Genomic DNA, 11,405 nt, shown 5'->3' on the forward strand with positions numbered 1-11,405 from the left:
TATTTAACAAATAGAAAACAGGAGATATGTTTTTCTCCATTTTTATTTTAAACTTAAACAGTTATTTTCTTCCTGTTATTATTCTGTATCTCGTATTTTGTTGATTTGATATTTACTAAATGTGCACATAATTATTTTACTCATATCATAAACATAATCTTATCAAAAAAAGTCAGAGGTAATAAAATAACAAATATTTCGTCTGTTTCATGGGAGAAAAAAAATGCATCTAGTTGTTGATAAATATTCATTTTCAGTCTAATTTGTATACTTAATTAACAATTTTAAAATACTTCATTAAATTAGTCAATTATTTGTTTGATGCAGCCGTTACACTATTACCAGCCAAAGTCAGTTTGTTACTTGTTATACACCTGTTTGTACAACTCATAATTTAAGAGCACTGTATAGTGCTCTTAAATTATGAGATGTACAAACAAGTATTTAACAGGTAACAAATCAACTTTGGCTGGTAATAGTGTAACAGCTATTACCAGCCAAAGTTGCTATTACCAGCAAAGCTATAGTAAGGGTTATACCAATATTCTAAAGATTTAATTTTTTTTTTGAACGAATACCCACAAAAAATACGCAAGAGAATTTTTGTCAAAATTAAAACATGAAGTTTGTTATGGGTTTAGCATCATAGTTTAGAGCTATTATTCTAAAAGAACATTAATCCCATTATTAGACGTGCAAATATAGGTATGCACATTGAAATATTTAAAAATTGTTACAATATTAGGCTTTTTACCAAAACTAACTGATATAATACTCAACAGTATCATTTCATCAGTATAAAATCAGAAAGTATTTTTTCTTCTATCAAGCTCATCACAACAAGTATATCCCTATTAAATGACCGGATTACAGATGATTTATGCTTCTTGAAAGCATATTTAAAAGAAATCATACTAAAATTTAAATTTAAAAGAATTGATTTTATTTTCTTGTTATTTCTTTATAAAACTAAGTTATTATTTTGTTGTATTTTTTAAGCAGCTGAATAAACTAAAAATAATAAGCTAATTCTAAATAATAAAAAAGTACTACAAAACAAAATAGTCATGTAATTTGAAATTCAAAAATTCTTCAATTTTAAAAGCTATTAGGCATTCCAAAGTAATTTTAGAGCGTGTCAAATTACACCGGTAATGAATTTTTCTCTTACAGAATTACCGGTAATAAAAGTTCAGTAAATTTGCAATCTCTATACATTACCTCATAAGCACATTAAACTGAATAGACTAATATTAGAATACTTATCTATTTAGACATAAAATATAGTAGTCATAATAAAAAAATAACTTAAGTTAAAATATTCAACAACAAAAACAACAATGATTATTTATTTTCAAATTAATAAGTTTCTGAAAATAAAAAATAATTTTTTTAATTTTCCATTGTTTCAAAAATTTGAAACTAATATGTGTTTATAACAAATATTCGTTTAAATAACAGATAATTTTTATATGATTCAAGTATATGTGACATATATTTGACCCTATTTTAAACAATATTGATATTTTTTTAAATACAATTAATATGTGAATTAATCTATGATCCAAAACTGTCTGATGCAAAATGTTTTTCTAAAAACATTTTAACTTGTGTCTTATTCAAAGCTTGATTTGAAATCTGACTAGACCTGAAAGAAAAAACTAGGGTATAGCTAAGTTTAACAAAGTAAACTAGCTTATTTAGATATTGACAAAAAAACTTAAACTACATGAATTATTTTATTTGTCAGAAAAATACTAATGTATAAAAAAGTTTAAAAATTTGTTAGGTATTAATCAGATTTTTTTAAATAATATTTTAGATAATAGTAAAGATTTCCAAAAAGTTGCAGGATTGCACTATGTATCATAGAGCAATCATTTAATTGCAGTTCATCAATTACTTCCCTGCAAAACTTTGAAATTTCAAATCGAATCAAAAAAGTAATTCAAGATTTGATTTGAAAATAATAGAAAAGCGAATCCTTATTATTTTTTTTTGGAATGAATTTTTTTAGATATTACAACAATGTTACTTATCCTTAAATACCTTCCTAATCAATTGTTTAAAAAATTAACCAGTGCAAAAAGCACAGATAAAGAGTTTATACATCTTTTTTTTGTTGTTGCTTTTTTCTGAATTATTGTAAAAAACTGAATGCATTTTAAAAAAATTTATTTTATTTAGTTATCCTTAAAATTTTGATTTGAATCGCAAATAACAAAATTCTTTAATTTTAAAATTCAAATTTGAAGAAATAAATGTCGATTCGCAGGGTCCTAATATATATATATATATATGTATCTATATATATCTATCTATCTATATATATCTATCTATCTATATATATCTATCTATCTATATATATATATATATCTATATATATATATATATATATATATATATATATATATATATATATATATATATATATATATATATATATATATATATATATACATATATATATATATATATATATATATATATATATATAAATATATATGTATATATATATCTATATATATATATATATATATATATGCATATATTTAAACAACTTTAAAATGTATTTAACAAAATAGAGTGCTCAATGATCTCAAAAGAACAGAGAAATATAATATGTATATATATATATATATATATATATATATATATATATATATATATATATATATATATATACCGTCAAAGGAGGTTACTTTGCCCAGCGTAGGTAACTTTGGCCACACATCTTATATATATTTTTTCCCACTTTCATACATGCAAATCATAGATTACACTTTAACTTTTATTATTATTTTGGTATCTATTATTTTAGCTTTTTTTAGGTTAGCACTACTGGCAGTAAAAATTTTGTTGTTATGGTTACATCAATATTTATCTTCCAAACTTTTCCATGTACACCTAACTAAAATCGAATTTACAAAGCAATATATATATATATATATATATATATATATATATATATATATATATATATATATATATGTATATATATATATATATATATATATATATATATATGTATATATATATGTATATATATATATATATATATATATATATATATATATATATATATATATATATATATATATATATATATATATATATATATATATATATATAGACATTATATTATACTATATATAATCTATTTTGTTATTCTATTATAGACAAGAATAATTCTCTTTTGAGCAATCATTTATATAGTAATAAAACATAAATTAAAAAACACTAGTCCATAAGCCCATAATATTTAAAAAATAACTTTTTTGTATACAAAATATATATTATATATTACTAAATATAAATAACTATTATATATTTAAATATATTAAAATAACTTTTAGGGAGAACATGCAGTGCATGTTCTCCATAAAAGTGTTTCAATATATGATGCAGTGATATGCACTGCATGATGCAGCGTGTAAATCTACACATGCTGTAGAGCATGTGCAGATTTACACACTGCTTTAAGCAGTGTCCACTCCGACCTACCAATTGGTTGGGGTTTTGAAGTTGACTGGTATATCAGTCACTATTGACTGTTTGGTTGGGATAGAGCAGAAACTCTAATGCCTTTATTTTAATTTAATAATACTTTATTTAGAAAGTCTATTAAACTTTATTGGCATTATATACATACATATATATATACATATATATATGTATATATATATATATATATATATATATATATATATATATATATATATATATATATATATATATATATGTGTATACATACATATATATATATATATACAAGTAAGTACTCTTATTACTTATATATATAGTTGTTAGACATTATCTAAATTATTGCAATAATATGTAATCAATTTTTTTTGTTTATTGCTAAGAATGTTATGGCATAACCTATTCCAGCCTAAGTGGGGTAACTTTGGTCATGCCTATTATCGGTCAAAGTTACCCCACAATTTATAATTTTATTTTATAAATGTTTATTATGTTACCTTTTGTTTTATATACATTAATAATCTTTTGGTACTGTTTACTGATACCATTTTGTTGTTTCCAGGTGAGATTTATGAGTAGTGAAATCAGCATGCCTAGAAACTATGTGCGGAAAGTTGGTAGTCGTAAGTATGCTGACTATTCAAATGAAACTCTACAAAAATGTCTTGATGGCATTCGATCAGGAAGGTGGACTTAAAGTAGTGCCTCTAAACTGTACAAAATCCCAAGAAGTACAATAAAAAACAAGTTAAAGAACATTTTTAATAAAAATCCAGTAAGGCCAACTGTGTTAGACGAGAAGCAAGAGAAAGTCTTTGTGGAACATATTTGTAGGATGGCTGAATTTGGATTCCCCTTAACTGAAATAGACCTTAGATTTATAGTTAAGGGTTATTTAGACAAAATTGGGCGCACAATCCCTCACTTTAAAAATAATCTTCCAGGCATTGAATTGGTTAGATTGTTTAGAAAGCGGAACCCTTTACTGACGGTTCGAGAATGCAGCAACATAAAAACAGTTCGTGCTGCAGTTGACGAAGTTGTAATAACAAAGTACTTTGATCAACTTAGTGAATCTGTTGAGAGTATTCCGCCAGAAAATCTGTAGAATTATGATGAGACAAATCTTCAGAATGACCCAAGAAGCACTAAAGTAATTTGTAAAAGGGGATCGAAGTACATGAAGCGAATTATGAACTCTACTAATTCTTGCACATCTATTATGATGTGTGGAAATGCAGTTGGTGAGATGCTGAGCCCTTATGTAGTTTATAAATCAGAACATTTATGGTCTACATGGACTGAGGGAGGGCCAAAAGTTTGCAGGTACAACCGTACAAAGAGCGGATGGTTCGACATGGCCACGTTCGAGGACTGGTTTTTTAGTGCTTTGCTCCCTAGACTTAAAAAGCAGGAAGGACATAAGGTTTTAATTGGGGACAATCTCTCCTCACACATAAATGCTGAAGTACTCCAAGCCTGTCAAAAGAATAACATAAGGTTTGTGTGCCTGCCTGCTCATTCCAGCCACTTAACTCAACCACTGGATGTTTCATACTTTGCACCAATGAAAACAGCATGGCGGAAAATCCTAACCATTTGGAAAGAATCAGAACATGGAAGAAATCTGGCAAATATTCCAAAAGATATATTCCCTAGAATGCTAAAAGAGCTGATTGATGGAATTCATGCAGAAAAAGGAAACAATATTGTTTCGGTATTTAGAAAAACTGGTATTTATCCACTCTGCAAAGAAAATGTTCTTAAAAGACTTCCACAGAAAGAAGTGGACTCCAGCATTGTTAGTGAAACCTTTATTGAACACATTTCTAAGAAAAGAGATGAGTGTAAAAGTAACACAAAAGAGAAGAGGAAGCGAAAGAAATTGAATGCACTACCTGGCAAAAGCATTTGCTATGAAGATTTGTTACTTGAGGAAAACATCCCTTCAACGAGCAATGGCGTCAAAAGTAAAAAACCGAGAAAGATTATCTGTGAAGAAGAAATTGACAGTCCTGATAGCATTAGTGATGATGACTCAATTATGTCACTCCACGACATGTCAGAAACTTGAACTTTTCAGAAAGTGAAGATAATACTGGACTTGAAAGACAGGATTTTCCTACAATGAGCTTGGACAAAAAGAAGTGTTTGAAGGAAGGCGATTTTGTAGTGGTGTTGTATGACAAAAACTACTATGTAGGACTCATTGACAAGATGCCTGATGTAAATGAAGAAAAGCCAACAATTGATTGCATGGAGAAGAAAAGCAAGTGCTGGATTTGGCCCCAGAAGAAAGACAAGTTAATTTACAGTTGGAAGGATGTCATTTCAAAAATTGAGCCTCCAAAACTATTGAACAAAAGAAGACATTTTAAAGTTCCTGAACTGGATGTTTTTTTTCCTTTTTAAGTGTTTTAGTTTAGAATTTACTTGACAGGTTTCAGTTTTACATGTGTAACCAATTTTTTTCAATTAAGTTCAATGCCGTGTTTAGCTTCTAATGTTTTATAAATAAATAAGATTTTGAATTTTTAAATTTGTCTATTTCTTTCCTTTGGGCCATAGTTACTCAATGGGTGGGGTATCTTTGTACTAGAATATTTTTACAATGCATTTTTTATGAGAAAACAACAAGTGGTCAAAGTAACACCAACCCCTGGGTAACTTTGACCAAATTTTTAAAATAATTAAATATACATATATTATTTTTAAATATTTAAAAAAGTGGTATATATGGATAGGGAATCTTTTATTTAACAGTTTAAAAATGTTTTTACTAACTTACTACAATTCATATTAAATATAACATTACTAAAGTGTTAAGGTGCAAGTTTTTTGGCCAAAGTAACCCCCTTTTTTTAAATTACCGTAAAATGTCAAAATTAGCAACTTACCTACTACATATTCATTAAAATATGAAAATATCTAATAAATATTCTTTGAAAATATGTATGCTTTATTAAACATTTACATCGGAATATGCTTTTAAGATGTACATTTGCAAACACTTTATTAATTCAAATAAATTATAGTATGCATTAATCTATACTTGAATTAAAGTCTTGAAAAAAAAAAGCGGTTTTACCATTTTTTTTTTTAGTTAAGAGTTGTGTTCGTAAGAAATCGTTCCTGTTTTAAAAGAAATCGTTCCTGCTTTTAGGAAATTGTTCCTGTTTTTCTCTAAGAAATCGTTCCAACGGCTTTTTTTCGGGATATCGTTCCGGTTTTTAAGAAATCGTTCCGGTTTTTTCAGAAATCGTACCTTGCGGAAAAATAAGAACGATTTCTTTGGGGAAATCGTTCCTACTTTTTGAGAAATCGTTCCGTCAATATACTTGTTATTATTATTATTATTATTATTATTATTATTATTATTATTGTTGTTATTACTGCTATTATTATTGTTATTATCATTGTTATTATTATTATTATTACTATTATTTTCATTTTTTGATGTCAGAACTCATTCTATATATTCCTTGATTTAGCATAGCTTAACCTTACATAAAATTCTTCAATCATTGCATTTTTTATTTTTTTACTAGCATCTGGAGACTCCACGCTATTTTTTTCCACCCTAACCATTCTCCTTCATTTTTTCCTAAATGTCTATTTAATACTTCTAAGGAATCAAGTTGTTTAACCAGTACATCATCCAACTCCTACAGAAACTTCTACAATCTTCACCAACTTCATAATCAGTCTGGTCAATATATGCAGTATCTTCGTTGTCACCTAAAGTGGTTTGTTCATCATAATCTTCATCAACAGAACCCCAATTAAAATCTTTTAAACCAACTCCTTGGGGTTCAATCACGTTTGACATTTTATATATTTTTTATATCCACAATCAGCTTTGATCAATATATTAGAAAGTGACCTGATCTCAAGCTATAATGCGCAAAATATAAATATGGCTTCAAGTCTAAATAGTACCTATGGAACTTTGTTAACTCTATGCTGGATTTAGTAACCAGGCAATGACCTAAAGATACATTGTAACAGAACAAACACAAATTTTAACAGTCAACCTTAACCCATCAACTACTGTTTCACCATTAGGAACTACTTTAGTAATCCATTTTCCGTCTATATTTCGAAACATGGTCGTTGTCCCTGGGTCAGTCAGATTACTATACGATGTTATTTTAACAAGAGGTCCAGATTTAACTGCCCGTCTTGTTGCAATTCAGGAAGCGCAATAAGTCAAAAAGCAACAGTTAAAATGCAAGGTCCAGAAATACAATTATTAATGGATTACTGGAGAGTTCGAGATCTTTACTTACCACTCAGCGAGCTTTACCTGACAGATTGATGCAAGGCATTGATGACCAAGTCTATCATGGAAGTATATTTCTTTTAAGATCTTCGTAAGGTAGCACTACCGGATCTAATGCAGCAGTTTTGCTTGCTTATGGACGAGAACCAGCTCCTAATGAATCTAGGTATGGCATGCTACCTCCCCCCCCCCTCCCTCGAATTTGAATTTTTTAACACAAAAGGCCCATTTCATCTCTAAAGTTTTGGAGATCAACTAGCACATGAAATTATTTTCAGTGATTGTACACAAGTTGTTATTTCTACTGACACTTCAGCAATTCCAAGCTATTCACTTAACAACATTGCTTTGCAATACGAAACTGTTTATAACCCACAACAAGCCAATGAAGTTGCTTTAGGCAGTTTAAGTCGATTTGGACTCGGTTCGGAACGAATAATACGCCACTGCCTTATTCAGCCTTATTCGTGGCGAAACTCAGACTTCGAGGTTTTTTGATGTAAGTATCTCATGTGAAAGTCTCAAGTACGTTCTCATGCTGCCCTTAATCAACTAATGTCGTTAAACAACCTGAAAAGTCGAACGCTGTAATGAATATAACAATAATAGATGTTTTAATAAATGGTCAGTCTAACCGCCTTTAAGTGGAATGGTACTACTCAAACGGAATAGTACCATACCACTTCTTTAAAAAAATGTACCGCTGTTTAGCTAGTTTTTCCCGTAATTCAAGTAATGAGACAAATATGTTAAATGCTAAAGATGGTTTTCAAGCTGAAACAACTAATGGATTTTACTCAGGCGCCGAAAAATTTTTTTGCTTTTATAAACTTGGAATCTGGAAGAAGATCATAACGATCTTGTCGCCACAACCATATACAAATTACAATATAAATATAATATAAAATAATACAAGTAGATTATGACAAAATAACAATCCAAAACATTTAAAATAATAAATCGTTAAAATAATATCTCAAAAATATTTCATTATATTATCCGTTGAAAAAAATAATATTCTTTAATTTGTTTTTAAAAACAGAAAAAGAGATAGATGAATCAAAATTAGGCTGGACAATTTTATTCCAGAGATAAGGTGCTCGACAATCTATACAAAATTGATTAAACTTTGTTTGAAAAAAGGGTTCTTTTAAATAGTTGTTTTTCGCAAACTATATTTATTCTTTACTTTAAAGGTAAATAGATCTTTAAACACATGTAATAAAGGGTTGTTCATACAACAAAACGTAAAACATAAAGTATTATACAAGTTAAGTTCAAAAACGTTTAATACATTCATATCTTTGAATAAAGGTTTTGTATTTGAAAAACGATTTAGAGAATGTATTATTCGCATTGCATGTTTCTGATGGCGGTAAAGACATTGCAATTTACTTTTACCTGTACTTCCCCAGGCATTATTTACATAATTTTTTTTTTTTTTTTTTTTTTTTTTTTTATAAATCTTTTGCCGTTTAAAAATATTACAATAACCAATTATATTTTACAGTTTTTACATTAGTAACGACAGGACTTCTAGAAGATCATGTGGATCTTGTCATGAAGCCCTTTACAATATATGGTTAATTTTTGATAAAAATACAATGTCTTAAGTGAAATAATAATAATAATACAACTTTATGCAAAAACATGTAAAAACCAAGATAAAATTTTAAAAAGCCAAGATTAAAAAATAAATAAAATATACAAAATAGAACAACAATGAATAAACAAACAAACAAAACAAAAAAACAATTAAAAGTAAATCAAAATATTTTCAATTAAAAATATAATTCTTTTAAGTTTTTGTTTGAATGAGGCAAAAGTCAGTTGGGTAGAAAAATCAAAATTTGGTAAGACTATTTTGTTCCAGAGATAAGGACCTCGATAAGGAACAAAAAACTGGTCTTTGCTTTTATGGCAAAAAGGGGCAATAAGATTGTTATTAATTCGAAGATTATATTTGTTTTTAGGTTTCATACAATAAAGATTTTGTAATACGTTTGGCAATAAATTTTCTCTACATTTAAACAAGAAACATAAAATGTTAAAGACATTTTGTTGATATACATTTAAAATATTCATTTCTTTAAAAAGTTGTTTCGTATGAAAAAACCGATTTTTAAAATTTATCGCGCGAGCTGCGTGTTTCTGATGAAGGTAAAGAGATTTTAGTTTTGTTCTATGAGTGCTTCCCCATATAATATTCGCGTAGTTTATATGACAATGTATAAATGAATAATATAATTGTGTTAACTGGTGTTTACATAATACATTTCTTGCTTTATAGAGAATTCCAATGCATTTAGCGATTTTATTGGAGGTATTATCAATATGATTTCTCCAAGATAGATTCTCATCAATATATACTCCAAGAAACTTAGTAACTTTTTCTCTTTTCATTATTATATAATCAATTAAAAGGTCTAGCATGATATGAGGCAGTTTCTGTTTTTTTGAAGGTGGATAAAAAAGTGTCCATTTAGTTTTTTCTATATTTAGAGACAATCTATTTTGTTTAAACCAAACAGATACTTTTTTTAATTCATTTGTCATATTAGTAAAAAGCATATTAATATCTTTATGAGACAAAAACAAGTTAGTGTCATCTGCAAAATTTATTGTTGTTAAGTTTGATGATTTATGAAGATCATTTATGTATATTAAAAAAATAAGTGGACCAAGTATGGATCCTTGTGGAACACCATATGTTATATTCATTAATAGATGAGATATAGAATCTTTATTGTAAACAAACTGTTTACGGTTAGTAAGATAACTTTCAAACCATAATAGGGTTTTATCTTTAATACCATATGATATTAGTTTTTTTAACAGAATTTGATGATTGACAGTATCAAATGCCTTAGACAAATCAATAAACACTCCTAGTGTAAAACAAGAGTCTTTAAAAGAGTCAGTTATATTGCGCGTTAGTTGAAGAATGGCATGCTCGGTTGAATTATTTTTTTTGAAACCAAATTGGTTTTCGTATAGAATTTTATAATTTATATAGCTATAAATAAATGAGTAGTATAGTTGTTTTAAATTATTTTTATTTAAATAACTTCTGGCCATATAGAGGATTCCATTACTTTTTGCAACTTTTGTTGATATATAATCAATATGAGTTTTCCATGTAATATTTTTGTCGAGATAAATACCTAGGAATTTTAAAACGGAATCTTTTTTTATTTCTACTTCATCAATATAAAGTTTTGGTAAATCATTAGGCAAAAAACGCTTTTTTGTTGAGGAGTGGAAAAGGATCCATTTTGTTTTTTCAATATTTAAGGTTAGTTTGTTGCATTTAAACCAAGTCGAAACTTTTATAAGTTCTTCGTTCATGTTTAAAAAAAGTTTGTTAATGTCTTTGTTTGACAAAAATAAATTTGTATCGTCTGCAAACATGATGCTCATAAGGTTCGAGGTCTTATTTAGATTGTTGATGTATACTAAAAAGAGAAGTGGACCAAGTATAGAACCCTGTGGAACACCACATTTTATTTCAATTAATGTTTTATTTTGAAAATCAATAGGAAGTATATCTTCTCCGTGGTAGACGAATTGTTTTCTATTTGACAAGTAGCTTTTATACCATTTGATCAATTTAACAGTTATTCCGTAAAACTCAAGTTTT

Source organism: Hydra vulgaris, chromosome 01 (genome assembly GCF_038396675.1).
Source record: "Hydra vulgaris chromosome 01, alternate assembly HydraT2T_AEP".
Classification (NCBI taxonomy): Eukaryota; Metazoa; Cnidaria; class Hydrozoa; order Anthoathecata; family Hydridae; genus Hydra; species Hydra vulgaris.